The sequence below is a fragment of the Oratosquilla oratoria genome, chromosome 12, assembly GCF_046742065.1.
Source record: "Oratosquilla oratoria isolate Oo_2021 chromosome 12, ASM4674206v1, whole genome shotgun sequence".
In the NCBI taxonomy this organism is placed as follows: domain Eukaryota; kingdom Metazoa; phylum Arthropoda; class Malacostraca; order Stomatopoda; family Squillidae; genus Oratosquilla; species Oratosquilla oratoria.
This window is the reverse complement of record NC_134788.1, coordinates 11,885,272-11,898,700: the sequence shown is the minus strand read 5'-3', so window position 1 is coordinate 11,898,700 and position 13,429 is coordinate 11,885,272. Positions and strand designations below refer to the sequence as shown.

Below are 13,429 nucleotides of genomic sequence, written 5' to 3'. Positions count from 1 at the left end.
GGATCGCTGTCGAGATTATGAGGTCGGCGGCAGCCATGATGTTAGTACCAAAACAAAGTCGCGCCACGCGATCACTGATCTGATACAATTACAGTTCTCGGCAGCTTTCGCTCCCATATACATATTCAACGATCATTTTACAATGCCAACTTGTGCTGCATTCAACTGCACCAACCGGAGAAAAGGTGGATGTGAGCAGTCCTTCCACTCGTAAGTAAATTAAAGTTTTATTACCCAAAACATCCCGATACCCATCAACAAATGATGCGGCCATCAGGAGCCATAAAATGTTGCCCACCAACTGTTTTGTTAAGTGTTGTCATGTTAATGCTTTGTATTTATCATCGTAAGAAATAGAGATCTAGCAGCAACCCATTTGTCACGAATGTAATCGTGGCAATAGCAGGATAGATATTTATCATTTAAAAATATCTTATAAGGCTCAAACGATGTTCAGAGCTGTGTAGGTGTATAGAACCAGTTGTTCTTCCTGATTACATGTGTAGGCTTTTTCTATATTGTGAAGTGTGAGGAATTCATATTAGATGGGCTGAATTACTATTCGGGGCCCGTTCAAAAATTATGTAACGTTTTTTTCTGGTGAAATTCGACACCCCCCACCTCATGTAACATTGCGTAACACTGGGTGTTACATCTCCCTGTATTACATAACACTGATTACAACTAATTACAACTCGGCACCCCCATCAAGTGTAGGCCAGATCCGCCAAACACCCCTCCCCCTTGACTTCTCACCAAAACATACTCATTTTTATTTGTCCTGTGTGAAATTGTTTACGATTGCATCAAAGAATGAAACATGGTATGATGTTTTTGGATTTTTTTGCTCGATATTTATTGCTCGATCTGTTAAGGATATGCTATTTCAGTGCATAATTTATGACATAAATTAATAAATGAATATAAATAACCATTATTAGCGTTGCGTAGCGCTGTTGAAAACACCCCCACATCCTCGTAACGTATCGCATCTACCATGCACCCCCCCCCCCCAGCGTTACATACTCTTTGAATGGCCCCTTACATGTTCACCACTTTAATGCGATATTTTACTATTTGAAACAATTTAGATCATAGATATGACAATTTCTCTATCTTTCCACATGTTCGACACAACCCCGGATTCTAACCACATCGTCAATTTGATCAAGTGTATCGTCACGTGCTTCTGCAAAATCAGGCTCCATCATATCTCCAAATTATATTCTCAAAAAGTAACCGGTGTCAAAGTGAGGAAGGAGTTATCAAAACTTGTTTTATTCAAGCACCAATAACGATAAGCAGTACAGTAATCAAATGTTATAGGGATATTTATTCCGTTAAATGCTAGTGTAGATCTATTATTATCCCTATAATATTTTGACTATATATCATTATCCCATTTGTTGTCTGTGTAACATTCCCTTGAAGTTATAATATATACTGGAATTATAATTTGTCAGTGCCAACTCATCCATATACATGCACAAGTTTATGTATATAAATGGTTATTTCTGCTAGAGGTAATAAATATCAATATATTGTTTTATTGTGATGATGCTATTTTGATATACACCTTGTATATGTATGTACGTACGTATGTATGTATGTGTATGGAGGGCCCAGCAGCGACGAATTGTGTGGCCATTATATACCCAATCATACTTGGATCACAGGCCACGAGAGTAACACGACAGCTCCCATGACACTGATCTAAAAATGGTGTTATAATGACCGGCGGAGCGGTTCACACTAGCTGTTTTGGTACTTCCATTATGGCGGCCATGTCCCGCCTGCCGGCCTCACTCCTGGGGCAGCCCACGGCCCGTATACGCTATCCAGGTGTTATATAGATCAGTGGTATCATGTCATCTTTGTTTACTAGACGAGAGTGCATAAGAGAATATTTGGATAAGAATGCATGCAGTTTTGAAGATGCTATTGGTATTGCCCTTAAAAAACATCAAAGTTTAAATAACCATACTAAGGCTCCAACTCAGTCGCAAATTAAGGTTTTGAAGCAGTAGTTTTTTGAGAGATGGCGCAAAAATCATCGTATCAAAACAAGGTTTTCCAAGGAGAATAACAGATGGTTAGACAAAGAACTTAAACTTGAAGTGGATTTAGGTATAAGTCAAACTAGTACTGAGGACAGTGAAAGTGAGAGAGAGTGTAGCAACAGTAGGTTATATCATACTTGCAAAATATCAAGAATTAGATGAAACACAGACCTAATACACTGGTTACTTTTAATTTCAGACCCTATGCTGGCGAGTTTGATAAAGATTGAAAACCCTAAATCTAACAATTCTCTGCCTTTGGATGTAATAAATATGCTCAGACAGCCTGTTTATGACTATTGGCATTACTGTATTAGTAAAGTTGTTTATGAGATTATATAATTACAAAGGTGTATATATTTGCATATATATGCATTATACAAATTTTAATCTATTTTTCATTATTTCTCACATGTGTTCAATGTATTACTGACAATTAAGTTTCTTTTATCAAAAGTTTAAGAAATACATGTTTGTATGTAGTTGTACAGATTTTTCCTATCCCTGTGATACATGCATTTTGCAGGAATTCTTTGCATGATACCTTAAAGTCACATCTCATTTCCTTCTCTTCTATAATAGTAACCACTGGATACTTTTTATTGATCAGTTTAAGTACTCTTTTATCACTAGCAGTAGTTTTGCTACTTTGGAGAAAAAAAAACAAAAAAAAAAAAAAAAAAAAAAAAAAAAAAAAAAAAAAAAACAAAAAAAACTTCATGGTGGATTTTCTGTTGACAATATTTTCCATTTTAACTGTATGAAATGATGATATCTTCCATGGTGAAGGCACTGTTTCAAACTTTTTTCCTTTTTTTCACCTGCCTGCACTGAAACTTTGTGTTTCACATCCTTAGACTTTTGACCACGATTTTACCCATTTCTACCACTGTGCGTCGGGTCCCCGGCCTTGGCAACCAGGCCGCCATGTTTGATTGGGGGAAAGCAACAACACACGTGAGAGGTTCTCTCAGTTAGAAAGTTGCTGTGTAATAAGATGTACCTCCATTGTAAAGAAGAACAGTCACTTGAAATGGGGATAGACTTAGCGAGCGACTAAAAGCTGTCAACAGGTTTGCACTGAAGCCAGATGGATCAGTAAATCAAGAAAAGTTATGGGAACCTAAATCAAATCATACATATGTTTGTAATCTCCATTTTATCACTTGTGATTTCATATTTATTACGAGTCTATTCATATGCAGTAAATTGATAAACATTCCGTGTTGGTATCCCCGTAAGTTATACATAGATCACGCTGGCTATGTAGATCGCATATCAAAACATGTTATATCTACAGAAGTTCTGTCTTCATTCTCAATATTTGTTTTTCTGTGCAGTAAATTTGATAACAGTCCCTGATGGCAGCCTCCCCCGTAATTGATCTAAATAGACCAGGACTGACTGAAATACTGAAGTCGATACATTCTAGATACACACACACACACACACACACACACACACACACACACACACACACACACACACACTGGTAAAGCACTGGCCTCACAAGCACTGGCCTCACAAGCCAGAGAACCGGGGTTCGATTCCCCGGTCGGGCGGAGATAAGTTGGGTTTGTCTCCTTTCACGTGTAGCCCCTGTTCACCTAGCAGCGAGTAGGTACGGGACGTTAGTCAAGGAGTTGTGACCTTGCTGTCCCGGTGTGTGGTGTGTGAGTGGTCTCAGACCTACCCAGAGATCGGCTAATAAGGAGCTCTGAGCTCACTGCCGTAGGGTGGTGTCTGGCTGTCTCGACAGAGACTGCAGCAGATCCGAGGTGAACACACACACACACACACACACACACACACACACACACACACACACACACACACACACACACACACACACACAACGACTCGGTGGCGCGGTTGGTAGAATCTCCGACTGTCACTACGGCGGTCTGGGTTCAAATCCTGCCCAGGGCTGAAATGATTTCAGGATCGCTGTGCTTCGAGTCGTTACTCCAACTTTCGTGGGCGGGGAGTTGGGTGTGTGTGTGCGTGTAAGGTCACAGCATTACCCATAGATCGGTCATACGAGTTCTGAGCTCTCTTCCGGGAGGGAAATAGCTGTCGATCACGAGTCCAACACATGATCCAAAGACCAAGGTGAATCACACACACACACACACACACACACACACACACACACACACACACACACACACACACACACACACACACACACACACGGGTGCGCGCGCATATATATGATATGTGTGTGTATATATATATATATATATATATATATATATATATATATATATATATATATATATATATATATATATATATATATATATATATATATATATATACATATTATTAAATATATGTACAACACTGAATAGGTCCCAGTGACTAGAGATACATTTTTAGTTGCTACCTCTCTTGATGGTGCAATGGTCTAAGTCACTGCAGCACTGGTCATGTGCTGGCCGTAGGTTCGATTTCTCGGGCGTACCACGTTTCAATTTCTGCACTGCCTCCACGGTTCTTCCGATGTTGATGCCTTAGAATTAAAGTGCATTGTGGTTGATGAATATATGTGTATATATATATATATATATATATATATATATAAATAGATATATATATATATATATATATATATATATGTATGTATGTATATATATATACATATATATCTATATCTATATGTATATATATATATATATGTATGTATGTATATATATACATATATATCTATATCTATATGTATATATATATAATATATATACTGGTATAAATGGGCAGTAAATAGGGCCGGTGCTACGAAACGCGGGGCCCAATTAGAAAGTTGATGGTGGGGCCCCTACTCTTCAAAAGTAGAAATGTATGTATGTTAATATTTGTGTGTTATGCTTGTGTTTGAAAAATAAATGCTTAATATACAAAAATTTTGAAAGATGAAAATTTTACCTTTTTAATGCAAAATAAGGCAATTCAAGACAAAATCCTTATACACAAGTCTTTTAGAAAAAGACTTTTGCTTTTTTAATTTGCAAATTGTCTCAAAATATTTTCAAGGTCAATGGTTTTAGCAATGTCATTTGCTATAGATAGCATTGCCAATTTTTTTCTTTTTTCTTTTTTGTGAAATTGTTGACCGTAAGTTGACCCAAAGTGGCTCGACAAAGAAACTGAAAAAAGTATTGCTAAAAAGAGACAGACTTATAAGTGTTCGGGTGCATGTAATAACTATGAAAGTTATGTATCAATACAGAGAGTTTTAAAAAAGACAATAAGAAAAAGAAAACGACAATACGAAATGAATATTGCTGATAAATCCAAAGAGAACCCCAAAGAATTTTATAATTACATTAAATTAGAGATAAAAAGATTGTTAGGAATCACATTGGTCCACTATTATCTGCTGACGGTCAACTTGAATATTCAAATGAAGGAATGTGTAATATCTTAAACAATTATTTTAGTTCTGTATTCGTAAACGAAACACCTCAAAGTGAACTCCAAACTGAAACCTGTGAAAAGTCTAGGGTAAACTTACTACGGTAAATATAACAAAAGAAAAAATTAAAAGGTGTATAGATAAACTCAAAGTTAATAAAACACCAGGGCCTGACGGGTGACATCCAAGAATTTTAAAGGAAATTAAAAATGAGATTGTTGTTCCATTAGAAATTATTTTCAAGAAATCCATCATATCCGGAGATGTCCCAAGAGAATAGAAGCTAGCTAACGTTACTCCCATATTAAAAAAAGATGACAAAAAGAAGCCAAATAACTATAGGTCTATAAGTTTGACTTCAATCGTAGGAAAAATAATGGAAACTATCATCAGAGATGTTATCGAACATCATTTAGAAAGTGACCGTTTGATAAATGATAGCCAACATGGTTTCAGACGGAAACGTTCTTGTCTAACTAACTTACTCGAATTCTACAACACAGTTATCTCGAATTATGACAAAAAAAACAATATAGATTTAATATATCTAGACTTTGCAAAAGCTTTTTATACCGTCCCACACGAAAGACTACTTACTAAATTAGATTTACACGGAATAAGTGGTAGCCTATTAAGTTGGACTAGTAATTGGTTGAATGGTCGAAAACAGAGTTGTTTTAAATGGAAAAATTTTACAAGTGGAGTTCCTCAGGGTTCCGTTCTTAGGCCACTTCTATTCATAGAATATACAAATGATATAGACCATGGACTAAAATCTACTGTTTCCAAATTTGCTGATGATACAAAACTGTGCGAAATGGCAAACGATCACTTAAACCAATTAGATATTCAAGAAGATTTAGATAAATTACAGCAATGGTCTGAAAAGTGGCTAATGAAATTTAACACAAGTAAATGCAAGGTAATGCACATAGGTAAAAATAACAGTAAGTACGATTACAAGTTATTTGGAAATTCGTTAACAAAAGTGGATAGTGAAAAAGATCTCGGGGTAATCATTAGTAACGACCTCAAATCACCCAAGCAGTGTATTTTAGTCTCTGAGAAAGCAAATAAGATTCTAGTAGTGATTGCGCGATCTTTTGATTTCAAAAGTACATCACTCATTAATAAGCTATATAAATCGTTAGTTCGTCCACATTTGGAATATGCTGTTTCCATATGGTCACCGAATCTCATTAAAGACATTGACAGACTAGAAAAAGTACGACGGCGAGCCACAAAACTGATTCCAAATATCAAAAATAAATCATACGAAAATGGACTAAAACATATGAATCTGTTTTCCCTAAAAAGCGTAGACTCAGAGATGACTTGATACAGGTCTTTAAATTTCTAAAGAGAATTGACATCAAAAGTGACAAAATTTTCACATTGAATGGTCTCAAACTGTCCGGAAATAGATTCAATTTGGAAGTAGGTAGAAACAGCTTTGTCAACCGTGTAGTTAATGAATGGAATAAACTTCCTGCACAGGTAGTGCAATGTAGTTCAGTTCTAAGCTTTAAGAATCATTTAGATAAACAATTAAGCAAGATGCTGTAATGATTACAACTTATTTTGTATTATTTTTTTTGTTTTGTTATCATTTGTCTGTTTGATTTTCATTTATTATTAGTTATATGTTAATTCATTATTATTTACTATTTACCTGTTTGTTTATTACTTAACTATACCTATGCACTTATTTATGTATTTTATTTGTTATTTACATTATCATAGTTTTTATTTATTATTTTATTATTATGATTTATGGTGGAAGGTAAGTTGAGAGTGGACAATAGATGGAGAAAGAGGAAAGGGACAAAAGGTAGGGAGGTGCTTAGAGTGAACTCTTTTAAATGAAAATGAAAAGGAGAAGGAGTACAAGAAGAAGCTGAAGGAGGAGTGGGAGGGGGTGAAGGATAGAGTAGAGCTAGGTGTGGAGGAGGAATGGGGATGGTTCAAGGAAAGACTCACAAAGTGTGCAAGGATGGTGTGTGGAACAAGAAGGACTGGAGGAAATAGAAGGAAGGGTAGTGAATGGTGGGGTGAGGAAACAAAGAAGGTTGTAGAAGAGAAGAAGCGAGCTTTCACAGATTGGTTACAAAATAGGACAAGGGAGTCATATGAGAGGTACAAAGAAAAGAAAAGAGAAGTAAAGCGAAAGGTAAAGGAGGCAAAGAAGAGAGCAGATGTGAAGTGGGGTAAGAGTATGACAGAAAATTTTGAAAGTAATAAAGAGATGTTTTGGAAAGAAATTAAGAGAGGAAGAGGAGGCGAATCAAGTAGAGAAGAAAAGGTAAAAGGTACAGATGAAGAGATGATAATGGAAGAGAAGGGAGTAAAGGGAAGATGGGCAGAGTATTTTAGGGAGTTGCTAAATGTGAAGGAGGATAGGGAGGGAAAGATAGTTGCAGTGGGAAATACTGAGAAAATGAGAGTGATGAGTGAGTGATGAGTGAGTGATGAAAGTGATGAAATAAGGAAGGATGAAGTGAAGGCAGTAGTTAAGATGATGAAAGCAGGTAAGGCACCTGGTCTGGATGGATGCCATGCAGAATGTCTAAATAAAGGAGGTACAGTGTAAGTGGACTGGCTGGTAAGGTTATTTAATGTTTGCTGGAGAGAGGGTAGAATGCCAGAGGACTGGAGGAGTGCCTGTATAGTTCCACTTTACAAGGGAAAAGGGGACAAGTGTGAATGTAGTAGTTTCAGAGGTATCAGCTTGTTAAGTGTAGTTGGGAAGGCTTATGGGAGGATCTTGATTGAGAGGATTAGGAAAGGAACAGAGGGAGTAATTGGTGAGGAACAGTGTGGATTTAGGACGAGTAGAGGTTGTGTAGATCAGATCTTTGTGGTAAGACAGATTTGTGAGAAAGCTATAGGGAAGGGGAAGGATGTTTTTTGGGCTTTTATGGATCTGGAAAAGGCTTACGATAGGGTAGACAGAAAGGCACTGTGGGAGGTTATGCAGATATATGGGGTAGGAGGAAAGCTTCTAGCTGTCAAGAGTTTTTATGAGAGTAGTAGAGCTTGTGTCAGGATTGGAAATGGAGAGAGCGAGTGGTTCGAGGTAAAGGTGGGACTTCGTCAAGGATGCGTTATGTCGCCCTGGCTGTTCAACTTATACATGGATGGGGTAGTACGAGAGGTAAATGCACGGGTAGTGGGTCAGGGATTGGAGATGGTTAAAGAAAATGGAGAAAAGTGGGAGGTGAGCCAGCTGTTGTTTGCTGACGACACTGCGCTTGTGGCAGGATCGGAGGAGGGACTGAGGAAGTTGGTGACAGAGTCTGGGAGAGTTTGTGATAGAAAAAAGCTAAAGATAAATGTGGGTAAACGTAAGGTGATGAGATGTACAAGGGGTGAAAGTGGCAGTAGACTGAAAGTGAGCATTAAGGGAGAGCGACTGGAGGATGTGGATAGTTTTAGATATTTGGGTGCAAATGTGGCAGGAAAAGGTGGAGTAAAGGTGGAGGTAGAATGTAGATTGAGAGAAGCGAGTAAATGCCTTGGTGGATTAAAGAGTGTAATGAGGAAGACATTTGGGAATGGATGCTAAGATGAGACTGTATGAAGGGGTGATTGTGCCAACAGCACTGTATGGTGCAGAAACATGGAACATAAGAGAGGAAGAGAGAAGGAGTTTGAATGTGTTTGAGATGAGGTGTCTGAGAAGTATGATGGGGGTTACTAGGCTAGATAGAGTGAGAAATGAGGTGAGGAGAAAAACGGGAGTGGAAAGGGAGTTTGGAGATAGGTTTGATGAAAGAGTATTAGGATGGTTTGGACACATGGAAAGAATGAGTGAAGAAAGACTAGTAAAAGAGGTATGGAAGGCAGATGTGGAGGGAGTGAACATGAAGGGACGTTCTAGGATGAGATGGATGGATGGGGTGAAGGGGCTTTGGGGAAGAGGGGAATGTCTGTTGAGGAAGGATGGGAGAGGACAGAAGACAGGGGTGAATGGAGAATGGTTGTATATGGATGATGTTGTGATTGCATGAGGTGGAATGGACGGGGGGGATGGTGGGTGAGGTAGTATGTGTGAGCAAAATTTGACGCAGCCCAGAGGGATTTCTCCCCGTCTTCTCCTTTTATGCATGGGGGGACGGAGAGGGGGGGGTCGCCGATTTAATGAAGCGGCCTTGCTGTGGATGTGCTGTGTCTTGCGACACTGCTTCTGACCCTGGGCAGTGGACAAGGTGCAGGGATGACCCGTCATCCAGGAGGTGCTCAGATAAGAGGGAGGGTGGAGGGGTGTGGAGTGTATTCAGGGATGGAATGGGTGGGAATGATTTTATGCCTTTTCCTTTTTGGCTACCTCCCTATTAAGGGGGAAAAAGCCTTGGTATATGTATGTATGTATGTATGATGATTTTTTTCGCATCCGACCTAGACATGGACCAAAAGGTCTCCTGTCGGCATGCTCCGCCTTTGTAATCCTTTGTAATCAGTTTTTTGAAAAACTTCTTCCACTTGATGCGACTGTTACAGGCATTGTTTAGTAAATCCTCAAAGCAATGAAAACATTAGGAAATACATTAAATCGGTTGTTTACTACCAGGTAATCAAACATAACATGATGCTTAATGATACTGAAGGGAAGAAAAGTTTTCAGACCTTCGAGTTCTTCAGCCAACAGATAGCCATCAATGTCTTTATTCTATTTCTTCAGTAACTACCTCTCCATCAGTGCTCTGTTTTATTGTGATGTCTGTTAATGCTGCTTTAAGGTCTGTGTGTTTCATTATTTCCGCCTTCTGTATATTTTGAAAGTTATTTAGAATCCCAAATGATTTTACATGACTTAAGTTGTTCAAACCTACACTCCATGGACTGAATAGCATGGTCTAGCACTAAGTTGAAGCACTGAATTCTGTATGTTTCTTTTTGGATCATGTAAAGGATTATCTTTTGTCTCATATGAAAACATTGTCTTCCTTCTATGTACTTTTTCTTTTTTATTGTCTAAACTCCAGTGCTAATCCAAATGCTTCAGCCAATGCGTTTGCAACTACTAGAACATCATTAAAACCTTCCTCTCTATAAATTCTTAACCATGATAATAGTTTTTCAAATGGTTCCAAGCCTTCGTCAACGTCCTTCGTCAACGCCCTTGTAGTTCCTTGCTTACATAGTTAACTTTAAAAAGTACTTCACACCAAGTTATCAAAGACACTAAAAATTTGTAGTGTTTTAGCTGGTTTATTAAAGATTCAGCCTCTACTTTTACCTTGGGCTCATCTGTTGTTTTTTTATATTTCCACAAGTGCATCATATACTTCTCCAACCTGATAACGAAGAGCTTGAACATTATCAATCCGACAGTCCCACCTTGCATTGCTCATGGGTTTGACTCATAATCCGGGTACATTTTTTTTTCCTACTACCCACCTTTTTGTTGATGCTGAAAACAGTTTGTACATCATTTGAAGAATCCCAGATAATGTTATAGCATCTAGATAACACTTGGCTACATCTTCGAATATAAGGTTATAATTGTGACATGCACAGGGTACAAAAATGCTCTTGAATTATCCTTCAATAGTCGTGCTTGTACTCCAGATGTGTGACCTTTCATGTTGCCACCGTTGCCATAGCCTTGGCCTCGAATGCCTTGCACTTCTAGATTTATTTCCTTCAATGTGTTTAATAATGTTTTATATAAATCTTCTCTTGTGCTACTTTCAGCTTGTGCAAACTTTATGAAATGTTCATAAACACCTGAAGGAACCAAGTTAACATCAGACATACCTATCATTAGAAACATTTATTCTTGGTGACATCAGGTGTGCAGTCTAAAACAATGGCATCGTAGTACTTAGCAGTTTTTACACGTTTCAGTATATCATTCAAAACAGCTATAATCATGATGTTTAGTAATTCATTCTGGGTATCTTTTCCTAATTAATGATTATGAATTTCATGCGTTTTGATTTTTAGTAAATGTATATCAAGAACAGGGTCAAACTTTCCAAGCAGCTCCACAAGACCTAAAAAGTTACCATTGTGCACGATCTCATTACTAAAATTTTCTTTTGTTCCTCTAAATGCTAAATTTCTCTCAGCAAGAAACAACACTATTGCTACTAACCTTTTGAATACTTGCTGCCAGTGTTTTGCATGTTCAATGACGATTTTTTTTATTGTTTTTTTCAATTGTCCACTACAAAGTCTTTGGTGTAACTGTAGTGACACGTCAATACCTCCGTTTTCTGTGGCTAAGTTTCCTGCGTATTCTTTTTCCACAAATTTCGATGTCTTTACTCAACCAATCTTATTGTAAAAATTGTATTTCACCAACATTATCAAATTACTCCATATGAAAATATTTATTTTCATCATAATTTATATATTTTTGTATGATAATCAAGCCAATGTACATACACAAATAAGACTATATTTGCATGTGTAATCTTTTTTATCATTCACATGGAGGTGTACACTACGATGTAATAACCTTCGATAATAAATTGATCTTGTCAGATACACGAACATAACCACGACCCACGCACAAACATCTACACATACTTTTTCTTCGACTAAAATTCGCTTTCTTTCTAGCTTTCTCTTATACTACATCTTCTCATTTCAGTTTACCTCCCACCAAAGATTTTTCCGTTTTTCCACCTTTCTCTACTACTACGCCTCCTACCATTTTCTGAACTTTTGGTGATTGTAATCCCGGCGTCGGTGCCGCCGTCCGAGTTCACTGTCCATTTCTCCACAGCCACGACCACCAACAGCCCCTGATCGCTCGCTTAATCGCCCGGTGGCAATAGCCCTCTTTTATACACTACTATTTTTTCATCTTCTCACAGACATTCTTCCCCTCCCACAAAAACCGATTCCGCGCAAGCGGATGGTCTTTCCTAGGAAATCTGAAATCAGATATTTCCGAGACATCAAAATTAGTCTCATTTACCTCTACAAAACTACGTAGGTATTCAAACCTACAATTACAACCCTGAAGTGACCGTTCCAACCTCTGCCAACTAAGTCGCCTCCCCGGCCTGCCCTACCCAGGCGCCACCTGCTGAGTCGTCGCCCCAGCCTGCCCTGCCCAGTCGCCGGCCTGTACTGCTCAGCTACCGCCTGCAGAGTCGCCCCGGCCTGCCCTGCCCATCCGCCGCCTGCTGAGTCGCCGCCCCGGCCTGCCTTGCCCAGCCGTTGCCTGCTGAGTCGCCGAGCCGAGCTGCCATCGCCGCCCTGAGCCGTCGCCACTAACGCCGCCTACCCCAGCCACTGCCGTGTGAGCTGCCGCCCCGATCTGTTATCACCCAAACCAACAGTCGGTGACCCCGGAGATATCTCAAACACACATACAGTGACACGTGAAAGTGAACTCCACAGGTGCTGCTGACGGACGACGCCTACTGTCATCACCGCCTCTACCAGTTGCTGTACTCCGAACCGTCGCCGCCAGTCCCGGACCACCCTGCCCTGCCGACAACGCTGTCTCCAGCCACCTCCGAGCTGTTGTCGCTGCCATCGCCGGCTGTCCCGGGCCACCCACTGAGTCGCAGCCGCCTGTCCCGCACCGCCCTGCCGACAACGCTGCCTCCAGCTGCCACCACCGCCCAGAGCTGTCGCTGTCATCGTCTCCAACCGCCGACGCTGCCGTCGCCGCCCGAGCTGTCGCCGCGGGACTTCCCTCAACTTCCGCAGCCGCCTGCCCCGAAATGTCTGCTGTGCCGTCACCGCCTGCCACGGACCAATGCACGGGGGCCCAGCGTCCCCTCGTTCACGGACTAATGCCGGCCACTCCTACTGGAATGCAGCCTACCCTGCCGGACAGACGCCAACAGCCACTTCCGGATTGCCAGCCGGACCGCCTCCGTGTCCACAGACCCCTGCTAGCTGGACCGCATGCCAGTCCACGGAACCCTGCCAGTCGGACCGCATGCCCGTCCACGCTAACACCTGCCATGTCGATGACATCCGATCC

The 13,429-nt window shown here is 39.9% G+C and overlaps 1 protein-coding gene across 1 annotated transcript in view; it reads right to left on the bottom strand.

The window, feature by feature from the left end:
- Window positions 1-13,429, bottom strand: part of LOC143030971 (uncharacterized) — a 205,277-nt gene that overhangs the window by 145,671 nt on the left and 46,177 nt on the right. The window lies entirely within an intron of this gene.